The sequence below is a fragment of the Chiloscyllium plagiosum genome, unplaced genomic scaffold (genome assembly GCF_037043375.1).
Source record: "Chiloscyllium plagiosum isolate Xiang-an unplaced genomic scaffold, Cpla_swu_hap1 HiC_scaffold_37, whole genome shotgun sequence".
In the NCBI taxonomy this organism is placed as follows: domain Eukaryota; kingdom Metazoa; phylum Chordata; class Chondrichthyes; order Orectolobiformes; family Hemiscylliidae; genus Chiloscyllium; species Chiloscyllium plagiosum.
Window position 1 is genome coordinate 14,359,406 of NW_028270175.1, and position 19,292 is coordinate 14,378,697.

Consider the following 19,292-nt stretch of genomic DNA (forward strand, 5'->3'; position numbering starts at 1 on the left):
TTTTTTTATGCATTCATGTGTTTGCTGTTGTCATTTCTAGTGCCTAGTTTGAAGCTAGGAGATCTTTCCAGTTTCACAGATTTGTTCCGACTTTGTAGAGGTTTGAAACAACTGGGTGGGTTACTGGATCATTTCAGAGGAACGTTAAGAGTCAACCACATTGCTGTGGGTCAGAAGTCCCATGCAGGTCAGACCAAGTAAGGACAGCAGATTTCCTTCCCTAAAGAACATTAGATTAGATTCCCTACAGTGTGGAAACAGGCCTTCGGCCCAACAAGTCCACACCGACCCTCCGAAAAGTAACCCACCCAGACCCACTGCCCTCTGACTAATGCACCTAACACTATGGACAATTTAGAATGGCCAATCCACCTGATCTGCATATCTTTGGATTGTGGGGGGAAACCCACGCAGACACGGGGAGAATGTGCAAACTCCACACAGACAGTTGCCCGAAGCTAGAATCGAACCCGGGTCCCTGGCACTGTGAGGCAGCAGTGCTAACCACTGAGCCACTGTACTGACAATGGATACATGGACTCCATTAGGCCAGCTTTCTTTCCAGATTTTTATTGAATTCAAATTTCATTATTTGCCATGGTGAGATTTGAACCTATGTTCCCAGAACATTATCTTGGGGTTCTGGAATTGCTAATCCAATAACATACCCACAAACTCATCCCTCCCCTCAATTCATTCGCAGCATGCCATTTCTACACAGGTACAGAACTGGAGAAAGTGACGTGTACCTATCAGTTAAAATGACAGTCAACTAATAAGAAGAACATCTAATGGGGCAGTTTGTTTTCCTGATGATGTGGCTGTCATCAATCTCTCCATGTTGAAATAATTGCAAACAAAGTGTATAAGTTACATTTTCATCCTCTGCTAAGAAGGAAGCAGGAACTCTCATCTTCTGGCACCTTTCACCAGCTCGAGAAGTCCTGAGTCCTTCACAGCCAGTGAAGTTTGTCTAAGGTTTAGCCACACTTCTGTAGAGGGAGAGACAGCAGCCAATCTGCACACAGCAGAGTCCCAAAAGCAGCAACAAGTTACATGAACAAATAACAGGCTTCAGTCAATTCTTTTCTGGAGAAACATAGCCAAGGAAAACTCACTTCCTCTCCTTCAATAAATCTTCCTTGTGCGAGAGCAGATGGGATGTAAGTTTACATCTCAACCAAAATAAGGCACAAGAAAATTGTGGGTTAAGGGGAATATCAATAAACACCACTCAATTTTGTTTGCATGGGAGCTAATAGAAGTAAATAATATGTTCTAAAATAGGATATTACAGATGATGGTGGATTCTGGTTTGAACGTGTTTAATGGATGAAATTATGCAGATGAGCCCAGCAGCAGGGTCACAAACACAGCAAATGAGATGAATAACCATCTGATACAATATTGATGATGTTGAATGGATAGAGAATGTTGATTAGGGAAACAGGAGAATTTCCTGTTCTTCCAACAATTAATTCTGCTCTTTTGTGTCTGCCTGAACCATGGAAACAGAATCAGACTTCAGTTTAGTCTCCCTCCCAAAGTCCTCCACGTGGAACACTGCAGAGTGTCAACCAAAAGCAAGGTGGGAAAGCCTTGAAGTGGAGCTTGAATTCACAGTTTTCTGATTCAGTGGTCAGGGTGCTTCTGACTGACCCAAATAATGATTGTAAGTGAAAATGGTTTGTGTTTGTCTGCCTAAATTTTACCAGTTTAAACACACTTGCAAATTCATATACAGAACCAGTGTGGCTCTTAACCAAATCCTCTGCTCGCAAAGCAGCTGCTGCTGATTACAAGACAGAAACCTGACTGCCCAGAGTCTCCATTTCACAGAGATAATGATCACACCCCACGTGCCTTGAAAAGGCTCAGGGATATTCGGAGCAATTAACACAATTAGGATCATTTATCTTTCTTAATATAAAAATAAAATACTGCAATATTTCAGTTGCCGTGTTGGCCACAGCTTAAATCAAAATCTATTTTTCCTTCATCTCGTTAGTTTGTTTTGTTTTTCTTAAAATTAGTGGCTGAAATTACCAAGACTGACAAATTGATATTGACATTCCAAATAAATCATAAACTCACATGAAGTTTATACAATGAGTTAATTCTGCGGTTTTACTTAATGGAGACCATCTCTTCACTTTCTGTTTGGTTTGTTATTTGAAATTGAGACCTTGTGTTCTAATGGGTTTCTTTCTTTTTATGTAAGTGGTATCACCAGAACCATTCAAACAAAGAATTGTAAAGTTAAAGCACTGGTGCATTGACATGTGACCAAACACCACGTCCATTCAGTTGCATATCCAATTAGTGAATTTAATCAATAACATGACTCCCTCCAGCATTTCAGTTTAATTCACAGTTTGCTCCTCTGTCTATCTCTGTCCAAGTGTGTACCTCCAGCTCTTTGTCCTTCTATGTATCTCACTCTGGAACATTCCATTTTCTTTCCTGTTTCAGTGTTCCACCCTTAGCTTCTGAAATCCTTAACCATCCCTTTTATTACAGTTTTACGTGCTACAATGCACCAATCACGACAAAGCTTGCAGTTGGGTTAGATTGCTACCATTAACCATGTTCCTTGATTGAATCTAAAGGCTATTTGGTTCGGACTGGTGGAGAAAAGAAAAAACACAAGAATGTTAATTGGAAGAGATTCTTGTGTAAAACAGGATGTAGTTTATTGCATAACTACCTGGTACTTACATTAATGAGTTAGACAATGTTACAAAGATTGTTGGGAGATATGGGATATGAGTTTTTACGCAATATAATCCTAAAATGTTCTGCCTTTCCTCACCTAAGTTCTTAAAACTTGGTCAGATTGGATGGAAATTAATTTAGTCTCCAATATTAACTCTTTCAGAATCTTTACCTTCTGTAACAGTTACCTCGAACTTGGTCATTTCATTACATTTCAGGACAACTTCAAAGTAAACTTAAGACCAACCAAAACTCTACTAGCCAAGCCCTAACTCACATCAAGTCCCATTTACCCATCGCCAATGCTTTTATTAACACGCATTTACTCTTTGTCAAATAACACCTTCATTTTGAAGTCATTATCATTTTCAAATCTCTCTTTTGCTGTACTTGTTCCTATCTTGGTAATTACTTCCAGCCCACAGTCCTCTCAGACATCTATGTCCTTCTCTAATTCTGGTCTTGAGCAACATGATTTTTGAAATAACTCTACAGTATCACATCTCAAGTCATCCTTTATTTACACATAGAGAGTCCTCGCCATTGATCCAGCTCCCTCAGAGCCAGCTCTCAGAATGAACAGAACCTCTGACACTCCTGCTTTTATCTGTCAGCCAGGGTTCCCTGATCGGACCATCAGGGGTGTCATACTCTATGAGGTCCAGCTGGCTGATCTCATTATAACCACTACAATTTTAATCGCTTTTCCATTAGCAGCAGTACTTCCATCAACAAAAGCCCTGAACTTTGGAACTCACCTCCTAGTCCTCTCCAACTCTCTAATTTTCTCTCCTCCTTTATGCTGCTCCTTACACCTACCTGTTTGATCATGCTTTTGGTCATTGGCTGTAATATCTCTTCTTTGATAGAAAATGAGAAATTTTCTTTGATAATGCTTCAGTGAAATACTTTGGGGTACCCCACTACACCAGAAGGGCTATATAAATGCAAGTCGATGCTTTCACTGTGGGTATGCTTTTTTTTGGTCCTTCTCTGATTCTCCGGGGGGGTGTAAAGGCAAATTGGGGCAAGTGTAGAATCAGCGACCAATCTGATCCTATCAATTTCCTACAAGATAGGTTAAAATGAGCCCTTTACATCACCCAATGCTTTCCTTCTCTTTCTTTCTCTTGTTGCCATTAAGTCCATTACTTATTACATCTGCGCTACTTCAAGTCTTAGTGTATGTCGTTCCCTCGCAATGCATCTGTTAACCTCACAATCGCTTTGTGTCCATCTCCTTTGCCACCTATATGTGTATCACTTTCTAAGTATCTGTGTGTCTTTGTACGTCTGTGCAATTATCTCTACAACCCTCCAATGAACTGAAAAGACCATAGAGTTGTTAAATCTATTTATGGACCGTTTGGTATAATTCTATATCGGTATACAGACTGAAGCAGATTAAAGATACAGTTTGCTTGATGTTTTCTGGAACACCAAACAAACCAAATATTTAGGTGAAAGTGGATACTTTAGATGCTGGAAATTAGAGTCAAGATTAGAGTAGTGCTGGAAAAGCACAGCAAGTCAGGCAGCATCCGAGGAGCAGGAAAATCGACGTTTTGAGCAGAAGTCATATTTGCTAAATTCACCAAATATTTGCTAACTGCCATTTCAAAACAGAAAGGCTGAATTTATATGATCAGACAAAAGGTCTAACACATCTAAAAAGGGCTGTATTGGTCACACAGACTGCAGTACAGGCTTCAGCATAATTTCAGTTGAAGAAATCAACTGAATCCTGAGGGAATGCTGTATTGTCGGAGGTATCACTTTCAGATGTGGTGTTCAATTGGTAGCTCTGCCTGTTCAAGTGAAAGTGATACTTTTATGTTTATATCACTGGGAATATTCAAAGAAGAGTTTGTTCAGTGCCCAGTATCCATCTTTCAACCCCCCCTATCCCCACCAACTAATACTGCAAACCATATTTACAAGTAATTTCCTGCTTGAGAGATCTTTCTTTGTGAAAGCTGACTGCTGCATTTGCCGACATCAGTACAGTGACTGCACATCAAAAGCAATCCATAAAACATTTGTCGTTTGGAGCACATGAAAGGTGGAATGCATTTGCAAATGGGTTCCTGCTTTAAAAATTATGAACCATTTTGTAAAGGACAGAACAATTTTTGATGGTGTGTAAAATTCTCTTTTTCTGTTTGTTTAACATCTTTGCACTGGGTGAGGCGACTCTACAGTAAACAGCTATTTAGCAATGAGGTCCTGTGGGTGAGATCAGGAAGGGCATGATTAATAATAGTGTAAGCAAAACCAAACTTAAACAAAACCAGAGCAGCTCCATTCGCATATGGCAAGCTGGGTACAATGGGAAAAAGTAAATAGCACAGCTGAGTAAACACTACAAAAATACCGATAGATTGGCGCTGACACCCTGTATGTTTGAACTGTAAGTGACCAGATACCAGTTGTTTAATCACTGAAGTATATATGGATGTTTTGATACCAGTGCACTGAATCCAGTGAGCTCGATGGGTGTTGATAGGTGGCAATGGGGTTTACTATGAGTGGGGGCATTGTGGTTAAAGTCAGGTGTAATGAATCCCTCAGTTGGACAAATTGGGACTGAGTTAATACCAGGCCAGGGCTCCCTCAGCATAAGAGGGTAAGGACGATTGGATTTTCTGTGTCAGAAGCCGAGTTTGGTTTTATATTTACAATTCTACAACTTGGGTAAAGACCAGTTGAAGCTTGAATTAAATCTAGTTTGACACTGTGATTGGACGATCAGAGCTAGTTTGTAAGTAACCATGTGAAACGTTTGGAAAGTATTTGGAAATCAGTGTTCTGGGCAAAGCTTCAGTTCTCCATATTTCGTTACAACAGGCAGTTCCCTTGTTCACATTTTAAAAGTGCTTTGGACAGATAAAAGATGATGAAGATTGGAGCAGAGTCAAAGGACAAATAAAAAATACAAATAAACCAAGTAGTTCTTTTGGAGAGGACTTCAAGTTCACAATATGTGGTTAACTGAGATGTTTTCCTTTACACATTCGTGGGTGTGATCATCAGTGGTTAGACCACCATTTATTTCTCATCCCTAACTACACTTGAGAAGGTAGTGGGGCATAGCCTTTTTGAAGCCCTACTGTCCATGTGGTTTACAGACACCCACAGTGCTTTTAGCAAGGAATTTCCAGGATTTTGATCTAGTGTGGTGATAAGCTTGACGGTTTGAAAGGGAACCTTGCAGTTCTGCTATTCCTGTTTTTTTCTGGGTGGTAGAGCTCACGGGTTTGCAGATGCTAAGCAAGGAACTTTGTCCAGTGTTGCATCATGCAGATGCTACCAGCTGCTGCCACTGTGTGTCATTAGCAGAATGTTTACAGTGGTGTCTGGGATGCTGATCACAAGCAGATTTGCTTTGACCTGGATGATGCTGATCTTACTGGATATGTTTGGAGTTGCACCCATCCAGGCAAATGGAGGGAATTCCATCACAATCCTTCTGCCTCATAGATGGTGGACATTACGCCGGGGAATTAGGAATTAAGTTGCTTGCCGCAGAATTCCCAATCTTTGATCTGCTGTTGTGGCAACAATATTTATGTCTTGTCCAGTTAAGTTTCTAGTCAATGATAACCCTCAGGATATTGATAGTGAGGAGAATTCAGTGATGGTAATACCAATAAATGTCAAGGAAAGAAGGTTAGATTCTCTCTTGTCAGAAATGGTTATGCCTGGCATTTGTATGACGTAACTGTTGCTTGCACTTAATCAATCCAAGCCTAAATGTTATCCCGATCATGGTGTGTGTGGTCATACACAACTTTAATACCTGATAACTAACAATATCCCCTCACTATTAATGCGATGTGCCAAGAAAGCAGAGGGCAGTTTCTGAGGAGCTGATGTAGGGGGAATGCTGTTGATATGGTGGTAAATTAAACATGGCCCCGGTCATTAATATTTTTGACATGAGCCAAGACCATGATCTGGATTCCAGAAAATTCCAAATCTCAGAAATGCTCCTGATGTCCCTCCCACCTTCTCCCTCTTTAAACAGCTATACCTCTGCTGACAGAAGATACATCATTGAGCGCTATATTGCAGCAACATTGGGCCTGAGTCCTGTACTACTGTACTCCAATCACAAAGTCTCTTCACCCATTCTGTACACTGTGGATGAGTTTGGTTTCCTTTTCATTCCAGGGATTCTGCCCAGACATGCAACATTGTATTTCTCAGATTGAGTCCTCATCTTGTGAAATTAAAGTCACAAATTTCATAAAGGTTTTTTGGAAGTGGGGGTGAGAACCATAAAAAAAATGCTTAATCGACACTTATACATTGATGGCTACTATGCAGCTCTCATTCATTCTCTTTGTAGATGTGATTCTGTACTTCCTTGGTAGATAATAGAAATAGGTCGATAATAGAGATTCATGATTTTGGCTGAAGGTCTAGTATAGCAATGTGTTCAAGATATGAATGAACACAATTATAATGTAAGCAACTAGAGATTTGTTGTATCTTTATTCAGCCAGCAAGGGATGTAAAGTGTTGATGATAAAAGAAGCTGTGTAATGAGGGATATCTCAGGTTAGGCCTCAAATACTATTCTAAGCTGTTCGAAAGTAAGATAGATAGATTCATGTTTATATAGCTCTAATCATGACCTCAGGATGTCCCAAAGCACTTTACAGCTGTTGAAGTACGATTGAAGTATATTCACTGCTGTAATGCAGGAAAAGCAATCATCAGTTTGCACACAACAAGGTTACATAAACAGTTTTTTTTAACATTGATGAATGGAAAAATATTGGCTCGGGCACCAAGAACTGCACAGTTGCTCCATGGTTAGCAGCGCTGCCTCACAGTGTCAGGGACCCAGGTTTGATTGCAGCCTTGGGTGACTGTCTGTGTGGAGTTTGCACGCTATTCCCGTGTCTGTGTGGGTTTCCTCTGTGTGCTCCAGTTTCCTCCCACAATCCAAAGATGTGCAGGTTTGGTGAGTTGGCCATGCTAAATTGCCCATAGTGTTCAGGGTTGTGTAGGGTAGGTGCATTAGTCAGGGATAAATGTAGAGTGGTAGGGTAGGGGAATGGGTCTAGGTGGGTTACTCTTCAGAGGGTCGGTGTGGACCTTTTGGGCCTAATGGCCTGTTTCCACACTGCAGGGATGCTAAGAACAATCTCCCTATTCTTTGAAATAGTGGGCTCTTCTGTATCCACCTCAGAGAGCATACAGTCCCTTGATTTTATATGTTATCTCAAAGATATCACTGCCAACACTACAGCACTCACTCAGTATCACACTAGAGTGCCAGCTTATGGATTTGTGCTTAATTATCAAGAAAGACTGAACAGGTTGAAACCATTGTCTTTGAGAAGGTTTGGCCAGTTAACTTGACATTTGTCATGCTAGAATCGATAGTTAAGGAGATTCTAACTGGGCACTTGGAAGATAATCAGGAAGACACAGCACAAAATGAAAATCCTGCATAACCAATTTACTGGAATTGCTTGAACGAGTAACACGTGCTGTGGTTAGAGGGAAGCCCATCAATGTACTGTACTTGGGTTTCCAGAAGACATTTAACCCAGGAAGGCCAATTGGAGGCTAGCCTTTATTATGAGAGAAATTGCTCATAAAAGTAAAAATATTATGCATCATTTATACAAGACATTTGTGTGAAGACATCTCAAAAATTGCCTCCAGTTTTTGCCTCATTATTTAAGGAGGGACGTAAACGTGTTAGAGGTAGTTCAGGGGAAGTTTATTATGTTGGTACCAAGAGTGAGTGCTTGGTCTTGTGAGGAAAGATTGGACAGGCTAACCTTCTTTCAATCGAGTTCAAAACACCAATAGGTGATTTGATTGGAGTTTATACACACATTTCTAAGGTTGTTCTTGTTTGGCAAGAGATCCAAATGTTATTAGGGATAGGTGGGAATACAGAATTTGGAACATTAACAAATCAGCTATGCCTGATGGAGCAAGCTCGAAGGGCTGAATGGCCTATTTCTGTCCAAATTCAAACGTGCATCATGAGAGAAGCAGTCTAGTCAGGAACTACAGGCAGTTCCATCATGACAAAGAGCCTAGGTAGGTCGAAGGTGTGAGTTTCAGTGATTGGGATGAGTCAGTATCGGGCTGGGTCCGAGAGGCTGTGGTGAGGTTTAAATAAGCAGATAGCCTTTAAGAGGGGGAGGGGGAGGGGGGAAGGCCCAGACGACCTGCAAAGGAGCCCCCTCCACAACCCCAACACAGGTTTATCCAATATTGGTCCTCACAGCTTCAAGCAGAGTTTGGACCTTCCCTCTGCATGGGTACATTATGGTAATGAAACCCTTAAGTGGCCAGTCATTTGCTATTTCAAATGGTGAGATTCAATTTAAAAAAAAAGACTTACCCTAATGATGACTAAGTAACCACCGTTGATTATTGTAAAAACCCATCTGGATCACTAATGTCCTTTCGGGAAGGAAATCTGCCTTCCTGATCTGGTCTAGCCTACATGCAACTCCAGACCCATAGTGATGTGGTTGACTCCTAACTGCTATCTGGGCAGTAAATGCTGGCCTCGCCAGTGATGCTCACATCTTATGAAGGCTAAAAACAAAACCCCAGTGGGGCAACATAAAATTCAGCCCAATTTTTGTCACTGCTTGGCAATCCAAAACTAGGGGCCATAAATAAAATATGCTCACTAATAAATTCAATAAAGAATTTAAGAATCAAATATCTTTATCCTGACACCGATTAGAATGCTATCACTTGAAATAATGATGTAGATACATTTAAAGGGATGCTGGATCATAAAAGGAAAAGAAATAGAGAGATATGTTAATGGAGTTGAGTTAAGAGGGGTGGGAGAAGGCTTGTGCAATACATAGACACTGGCATAGACCAAATAGGCTAAGACCATAAGGAATAGGAACAGGAATAAGGAATCTGCTCTACTGTTCAAAAGGTTCATGACTAACCTAACACTGCTTGCATCCACTTTCCTATCATTTCCCCAAAATTCTTGATTTCCCCATGATCAAGAATCTGTCTCAGCCTAAGATATATACAAGGACTCTGCTCCTACAGCTCTCTGTGGCAAGGAGTTCAAAAGACTCACAAACATCTGAGAGAAAAAAATCCTCCTCATCTCAGTCTGAAATTATTGTCCTTATTTCTGAGATTATGCCCTCTGGTCCTAGAATCTCCCATGAGGAATAACATCCTTTCAGCTTTTACCCTGTCTAGAACCTTAAGAATCCTATATGTCACAATTAGGTCACCTCACACATTTCTAAGCTGTAAATTCTCTGTATAATATATTCCATATAACCAAGGGATTTCGATAGTGAAGACCCCAATGTATTATTTAAAACCCACTCCTCAAACACACAGACCCTGACATTACATAATGCACTAGTAGCTAAACTGGAGGAGAAACGAGTTTATTTTAAATGTGCTAAGTATTTATTCACTGGTTCTTACAGAATGACATTATGGATCCAACTAATAAAAGGTCCCTGTGTGTAGTTTAAGATGAAGTTCTGAATATTACCATCATTATTCTTTCCTTTGGATTGCCAGCTGTCTCTCATCTCTATTTTTATGGGACACGGCAAACCCCCTCTCCACCACTGCCTTTCTGTGTTCCTCTTCCAAAGCCACACAAATACTAAGCAACCATTATCAGATTTAAGACAGCGACTACCGTTCAAACATAAACTGTGCTCTGGTTGATTTGTTGGTCATATAAGTGGCATTTGATTATCACAATCCCATGTCTGCACAGGGATACCTCTCAGTTCTGTCTTACAGGAGTGAAGGCTTTTAAAGATTCCAAAGCTTGGCTGGTTACTTCAAATGTTTTGTAAAATTCATTCAGTCCATGGCTATATCCATTTACTTTAGCAGGTGAAATATTAGCATTATCAGCCTGTCTCATTGTGTTTCCTGTTCAATTTCCTGTTGTCTGTAATTTATTGATTTTGAGTCAGCACTTAACATTGAAACTGCCTTTGTAAGTGGCTCAAATAGAAATCTTGTATGTTCACAGTCTCCCATAACCATGTGGAAAATAGGAATGGGACTAGGTCATATCGTAACTCAAGTCTGTTTCTCACCATTCATTGAGATCGTGGCTGACATATGTGACCTAACTCAATTATTCACCTTCCTCCCATACATCTTAACACCTTTGGTTAGCGAAAGTCTGTCAATCTCAGGTTTACAATCGATCATTGATCTCACATCAACTGCCATTTGCAGAAAAGAGTTCCAATGTTCTACTATTATTAGTGTGTAGAACATCCTTCGAACTTCACGCCTGGAAAATCTGACTAATTATTAGGCTCTGCCTTTGTATCCTGACTTTCTAGCCAGTAGAAATTTGTTTCTCCTTACTTTCCCTGTTGGGTTCCCTTAATATCTGGAAAAAAAATTAATAAAATCATCCCTTAACCTTCAAAATCCCAGTTAATAAATGCCAGTTTGTGTAATCTTTCATTGGTATGTAATGATTATTATAGTAAATCTACACTGCTCTCTCTCCAAGATCAACTTATACTTCCACAGGTATAGTGCCCAAATTCCCTTAGAGTTCTCTGCATGGGACCTAAGCAGGGTTCTGTGTGGTAAAACAAGACTTTGATCCCCATGTATTCTAATCTCCAGATATTTGGATTATTTTCTATCCCCCTTCATTAAATTTCAATTATCCATCCACCTGATCCCCAAGTCTATTTGAACTTCCATTGTTTCTAGCTTTTCATCAATTAGAAAATAATCTGGTTTAGCATTTTAAGGTCAAGCTGAATGGCTTCACATTTGCTTATAATGGAATACATTTGCCCATTTGCATAACGCATCAACACGCATCAATATCTGTTTCAACGTTTATTCTTCCATCTACACTGTTTATGATGCTACCTACCTTTGTGTCATTGTCAACTTTGTATGTGTCGCTTTCTATCTCATTATCTAAGTTGTTATTGAGGAGAAAGTGAGGTCTGCAGATGCTGGAGATCAGAGCTGGAAATGTGTTGCTGGAAAAGCGCAGCAGGTCAGGCAGCATCCAGGGAACAGGAGAATCGACGTGCCCGAAACGTCGATTCTAAGTTGTTATTGACTAGTTTAGGCCCCAGTACACCAAACTGGGAGAAACCAGTAACGACTGTTCTAAAAAGAGAGTCACTGGATTGGAAACACTAATTATGTTTCTCTCTCCACAGATGCTGTCAGACCTGCTATGTTTTTCCAGCAATTTCGATTTTTTTTTACTATAACCTGTCAGTTGAAGCACCCTAACCATTATTCCTACACTCTGTTTCCTACCTCTGCAGGTAATTTCCCAGTTACATCAATAATTTGCCTTCAACTTTAGACTTCAGCTTTAGCAGGTCTGGAAGCATCTGTGGACAGAGAAACAGAATTAACATTTCGAGTCCAGTGTGACGCTTCTTCAGAACTTTCATCAGACGTGATATTCCATTTAGAAATCTGCGATGCAGCTCTGATCAGCTGAATATTTTCAAGATGTTTAGTCACCCTGTCCCTTATTAAATATTTTGTCAATTTCTCAATCATAGATGTTATTCTAATTTGTCTACAGTTTCCTGATTTCCCCCTGCCACCTTTCTTAAATGGTGGAGTGGCAGTGTTCCCTACTGAAGGAATGGTACCAAATCGAGAGGACTTGAGAAAGATTATAATTTGGGCATTTACCCCAAGCGGAGGCAGGAGCAACAAAAACTCTGGAAAGTTTCATTCCAAAGCACACCTGACCCTGATTTGGAATTCGATATTCCTTTATTATCCATGGACCAAACTTGTGGAACTCTGCCCCTAACAGTACTGGTTGCTCACAGCCATGTTCTCCCTGGCAATTCAGGGTGAGCAATAAATGCTGGCCTACTGAGTGATGCCATGAAGAATAATGATTTTGAGAACGTGTGATTTTCTCATCAATAAAAGCTTTATATGAAAATCACTTGATCCAAAGGATTTTTCTCTCTTTAATTCCATTATTTCCTCATTGCTGTTTTTTGATTACATTGGAGGTTGGTTAGTTCAGTTGGCTGGATAGTTGGTTGTGATGTTAGACACCAACAGTGTGGGTTCAATTCCCACACAGGCTGAAGTAACCATGAAGGATTCTCCTCAAATTCTCCTTCGCCTGAGACATGATGGTCCTCAGGTTAAACCACCACCAGTCATCTCTCTTTAACGAGAGAGTGGAACTTTGGCAACTATACCTTTTAGTGCTGACATTAATTTGTTTGAGAACCGTCATGATTCAAAAATAGTTTCTTCAGGATATCTGTTAGGCCTCTTCCTCTGCTGTAATTATTGATACTAAGTAATTAGCACATTGGTTATCTGTCACTTATTTTCATTAACAATGTCCCTGTTATTGGTTTTCAAGAATCCCAAATCATTCCTGACAACCATCCTCTTCCTCATAAAGTTGTATTTTTTGTGTCAGTTTTGAAACTCTTGCATGTGTCTTCCTATTCTTACTTAATGAAGCTCTAATGATCTTTGTCGCTCTCCTTTGTATATTTTCCATTCAACAAGATGTGTTTTTTTCTTGCAGTTTTGTATATTTATTTTTGTAGTTGCAGCTTCCTTGCTACTAAATAACTAAGTAGACCAAGATTCTTAAGTCTCCCTCCCAGCCCTGGCACTATCTTATATATTAAAACCCAATAACTGACAGTGGCCTATTTACTCCTGTAAAAGAGAAAAGACAGTTTAACAATTCCTGTCAACACTTTATTTGCGTGAAGAGAAAGATTCTCACGTGAAGGATTAAACTGCCTTTCTTTCTCAGACTGGGAGGCCTACTGTCCATTTTCAGAACTTTCCCCTTCTATTTCTGACATTGTTCTCTGCAATTTATTTTTGTTATTTGTCTAATTTCTGACTTGCAAAGGAGCGCTACCTGAATTTAACTTGGAAGGAATGGCCTTCTAAACATGGAAATAATAGGTCTCTATGTGTCCAAGTGAGGAGCCCACTTTTTGATTAAGAGGGGAGAACGAAGATCCGATGTCAAAAAAGCCTCAGAAATTGAAAATGTGTGTATGTGTATATATATATGTATATATATAATATATATATGTATATATACGCCAAACACCCTGATAAATCTAAACACTGTTGCTCCTCACTTCTGATGATGTTGAATAGTTACCTTGCCCTAATTAGTTGTTGAAAGTAATTGGAAACAAAAATGAAAGCAATTGCTGGAAAACTCAGCAGGTCTGGAAGCATCTATGAAGAGAAATCAGAGCTAATGGTTTGGGTCCAGTGACCCTTCTTCACTGGACCTGAAACATTGACTCTGCTTTCTCTCCAGAGATGCTACCAGACTTGCTGAGTTTACCCAGCAATTTATGTTTATGTTTTTGTACCTGATTTCCAGCAGCCGCAGATCTTTTGGGTTTTTTTTGCTGAAGGCAATTAATTGCCTTTGTGACCTTTCCTGCAGCCTCGAGATTGGGGTTCTGCTTGGTGCGGGAGTAGATTTCTAATCTCCTCCTCCTCCCTTCTTGTTTTATCTGTCTGATGATCACCTGTTGGCGGTTGTGTTGAAGAGCCAGAAATTTTGTCCTGCTTGATTTCAGAGTTTTAATTTGGTTTTTAATAAAAAAAAGAGTGCTTGCAATGCAATGTTTCAATAAAATTTGACGCCTGGAATTTGCAGGCGTCAAAACATTGATTTTGCTCACAAATGTTTCAGAGGGTATAAAGAAACAGACAGTTAACACTGCAGTGGCCATAGTCATGTCTCAAACCCTCTCACCTCAGGACAGAATCTTCTCACAGCACACAAACAAGCTGTGTCATGGAACCTCTGTATTTTTTATGTCAATGCTCAGTTTTGTATTTTTCAGGTCTATCGGGAATATTAAGAATCGATTACATACCAATTATTCCATGCTTTATATATTATTATCTGACTAAAATGCTTAAAGTCAAGGACTTCACCCATGAGCATATCAATCATCTATCAGTCTCTTGTTCCTTGTTCATGATTGTCACTGTGGCTTTCATTTGTCTGTTGCGACTGTTCAGGTTATTGGCTAAGAAACATTAATTTTTTTTCATTGTTTTGATTTGACTAGAAGACATCTTATGGTCTTAAAATGAAAGCAATGGATTGACAGTGTTCTTCAACTTCTATTTGAACTCAACTTTTTTCTTGTGGCAAGTAGATCTGTTAAATGACATGGGGGCAAGTCTTTTATTTCCACTGTGCCAGGACTGATGCACTCATTTTAACTTGCTGATTTTATGAATGGTCTTGGTGTCGCAATCTCTTGGTAATAGAGACGCAATGTCGGAAAGGTTCAGAGGTCAAGCCTAGCTGATGTGATTAGTGGGAGTGACAGAATGTGCTTTCAAAACCACTCAGCAGATCTCCGAGAGAGAGGGAGAGAGAGAGAGAGGCAGAAAGATAAAACTTCACCAGCACAGGGAAAGAAAGGGTTGAAGAGCTGGTCAAGAGGGCTGGAGGCTCTGTCTATATTGCTGAACAGGGGCCCGTTTCAACTCTGTGTGCACTGGAGTTCTCTGAGCTGTCCAATAGGTTGAAACTTATCTATCCGGAGAGCATTCAAACAAGTCCAGCTCTCTGAGGCCCACAGTAGCAGAGTTCCACATCTTTAAGTACAAACACAGGTCAGCAATTTCTGATTTTATTCTGAGTGCTGCTTGAGGAAGAATCTAGTGTAGCCCGCGGGTCACTTTGAGAAACAGTTTGTGCTTTTATTCACTTTTATAAATTGTGGACTCAAAACCCATGAAGAGACTTTCTTCTGTGCGTTGCAAGTCAGTATGCAGAGAGTTCATTGTGTTGGGGACCCCTTAACGAATGGATTTTGCTGTTTTGGCTTTTTACTGTTTATTGCTTTGCTTTCAATCATCCTGCTTTAGTCCAGAGTTGTCACTTACAAAAAACACAACGAGCTTTCTTTCGCCCTGCAGTGGGATTTCAAAACTAATTTTGGAATATACACACATATACATCTCTAAGTATGTCGAATTATTCAGGCATTGTTGTGATATACAGGGTTTTTTCGACCATCTTTTAACTGTTGTTAAGCATCATTGGAAATCAGAAAATGTTGAATGGAAATGCTTCACATGCACAAAGTGCAACTTATTAAAGGACCTAAATGCCACGAATGGCCGTATGTTACTGTGATATTACTACCCGCAGCCCTCACTCCAGCTGGGACATTATTTGAGGAAGATCTATGTGGTACCTAAAATTTGCAACTGGACATTTACGTCGCTGTAGTTTTCTAATGGTCTGATCCCTCACGAGAAACATTTATAAAATATCGAACTTCAGCAAAAAGCAATGATCCAATAATAGGAAGGTGCTGGTGGAGGCTGGGTAGGTGTTAACATGGGGTGGTGTGAATGTGCTGGCATTGCAGTTAGGTCACCCTCTGATTCCGTTTGGATATTCAGGGAAGTAGGGACGAGGAATAGTAGTTTCAGACTGTGGACATACTTGGGACATGGGACAGTTACAAATGCTCACCCCCTTACTAAAACACCACAGAATCTGCAACTTGCCCTGAATCTTCAACAGAAAAGCTGGAAATTCTGCGACACTTCAGCTCCGAGTTAGGATAGGATTGTGACACCCTCTTCTTTTGCTGCTGGTGATTAGCTGAACAAATTTCTACGAAACGCATCATTTATTATTTTGAATTTAACATTGTTACTGAATGAGTCTTTAAGCTGAAAGCTGGTTAAAGTAAATATTGAGGAGAGAGAATTTGTTTGTTTCTTGAATTTTGACAAATTGTATTTAAAAATAACAAATTGACAGATATGCCACCACGGAGCCAGAATGTAGTTTTCTATTGTAAAGAGAAACGGTCTTTGTTTTCATTTCTCTCCAAGATGTTGTAAAAGTGGTGAACTTACTGAAGAACAAGTAATACAGTGGGATACAAAGGATAATGCCAGCTTCACTAGGCAAGGGGGCCTCCTAGTGGTGACAGAGATTAGTTACAGACAAGGGGCCATCCATTAAATTTGTTGAAAGTAAAATCCCTCTTTGAACAAGAGCTGAATCATGTGCATTACAAACTGCATAAACCAAGATAAATTAGAAGACTTTAATTCTTTGAAAGGCTCCTTGAAACTTGCAGTGGAGAGAGCCACCTGAGTTTTTACTTCCTTGCAGGAAATGCAATGAACATTTTGGACACTGTTTAGAATAGAACCACAGGATTGTTACAGTGCAGAAGGAGGCTATTCAACCCACTGTGTTTTCACCAGCCCTCTAAATGAGCAATTTACTGAGCACCATTCTCCTGGCTTCTCTACTTAATTGGTTGGTCGTTCTGCAATAAGTCAGAATGTGAAGGAGTGAGTGACAGATCCATTCCCTCTTGTGACCCTGGGTACTTTTATAGTTTTCTTGGAGTCATAGAGTCCTACAGCATGGAGACATGTCCAAACTGGTCCATGCCGACCAAAATATCCATCCACATTAACACCATTTCCCTGCACTTGGCCCATATCCTTCTAAACCTTTCCCATCCATGTATTTGTCCAAATGCCTTTTAAATGTTGTTAATGTACCCGCCTCAACCACTTCCGCTGGCAGCTCATTTCACATATGTACCACCCTCTGTGTAAAAAAGTTGCCCCTCAGGTTCCCTTTCTTTCTCTCATCTCCTGTCAGATCTGACCAAACCTACTGAATTCCAGTGAGTTTTGAGCTCACTGGTTGTTAGTCTAGTTCCATAATCACTAAGCCACATTAAGTCAAATCTCTCCTCCTGAATCCTTACAATATGTTTTATTGTTGTTTCCGGGAAGTTGGTCAGAGGAGAAGGTGCAAGTCAGTGATAGCCTTGAAACCTGTGACCTGAGCTGGTGCTGTAGATGATAGGATTTATGCGTTAACCTCTTCTCCTATGTTTTTCCCACTTTCTCTCTTGTACTGATTCCTTCTTACTGAAGGAGATTATGTGGATGTCACAGGTTTCCTTTAGGTGTCAACACAGACATGAAGAGTGGGCAGATTGCTAATCCACTCCAGTCCTCACCTCACATCACCGATCAGTGATCAGGAATGCAACCAGTCCCCACGGTACACGTGACTGTCTGGTCCCAGAGCACGCGATTGACTCTTCCAACCCTCAGGGCTGACTGAGGATGGCCAATTAATTCATCTGAACCTTGAGAACAATTGTAATCAAAGGACCCAGCCATGTGCCAAGCTGTGTCTTTATTCACAGCTCCCCCCCGTCTCACCTAACACAACGTTTACTTCCAAGTATGATTCTGTTTCTCTTCAATGACCCAAGAGGTGGTTGTTGAGATTCTAGGCTCTGTTGAACATGTTGGAGATTTGGCTGCTACCCTCCAGCTCAGACACAGAATATTTGGCCTCTGCTCTTGTGAAGCTAACTCCAGCTGTAACTTGTATGTGCTCAGTGTTTGTGAGGTCTGTGAGCTTGTGTGTATTTGTATTAATATGTACTGTTTGTGTTTATTGTATGACTGGCTCAGTGCCTCATGTGTCTGTCTGTGTGTATGTGTGTGTGTGTGTATAGGGTATCTTGTTTAGCACCATATATGAAGCAATAGCAGAACAGCAGTTCCTCTTTATACCCTACCCGCCCAGTTATTTTTGTACCATTCTGGGGAAGAAAATTCTACGCAGAAAACAAAAGAGGTCAACAATTCACCGACACCTGACTTGTGCAATTGCTTAGGAACAATTTTCACCATGTGTGTGTTTTTGTGTGTGTGTGATTTGTTTTGTGTGTTGTACGAATTGCTTGGTCCTCTTGTGATGTTCAGGTTATAATAAAGCACTGTTCTCGTTATTTCCCTCCAACAAAGTGCTCAACTCAAATCCCAAAGGCAAAATGGGTTCTGGTAACATTTAGCATCTAATGTAATTGGCTGGTGCTGGTGCCTTGAGCTGCTTCTCATTTTCTTCTTCCAACATCCTTTTTAACTCCCTTTTTGCCTCGAGATTATAAGCTTTCAAACTGGGGTCTTGACCCCAGGGTGTCAAAAGATCATAGAATGTTCAGGAGGTCACCAGATTTCAGTACTTACCCTGTGTCTGATTTCTGTATTTGTTGATTTTCACTTCATTTCTGTTGCTGTACTCTAAGAGCAAAATGTATTCTGGAGAATGATGCAATTATCTGAAGAAAATGTCACTGTCTTTCGGATGTTGGATTGTGCTCCTAAGTGCATGTCTGTATTCACAAGGAATTCCCTCCACAAAGAAGTAATTTTGAAATGCTCTGCTCAATCTAAGGCTTTAAGTGGGTTGATGAATTGAAACCTAAACCCAAACCACTAAATGCTATAATGAAAACTTCAGTTCTTCTCTTCCATGAGGTGTCATTCTCAACCCAGAGTTGACAAGCTTAGTAGGAAATACTTTTTCCTACCAAGTTAAAAATCACACAACACCAGGTTATAGTCCAACAAGTTTAACCCCAGTCCAACTCCGGCATCTCCAAATCATGACTTTTTTCTACCATGAGATCTTTTAGAGAATTAAAAGTATTCTGGTGCCAATCTTTCACCAGTTGCTCCAAATTTGCATCCTT

At 40.2% G+C, this 19,292-nt stretch overlaps 1 protein-coding gene across 13 annotated transcripts in view; it reads left to right on the top strand.

Moving 5' to 3' along the window:
• Positions 1-19,292, top strand: part of prdm16 (PR domain containing 16) — a 716,406-nt gene that overhangs the window by 605,331 nt on the left and 91,783 nt on the right. Inside the window, exon 1 of one of the 13 annotated variants that reach the window (XM_043676063.2) lies at positions 15,214-15,366. The exons of the other annotated variants lie outside the window; for them this stretch is intronic. The gene's annotated coding sequence lies outside the window, so the exon portion shown is untranslated. Of the gene's footprint in view, positions 1-15,213; positions 15,367-19,292 lie in introns of those variants that run through there. 13 annotated transcript variants of the gene reach the window in all.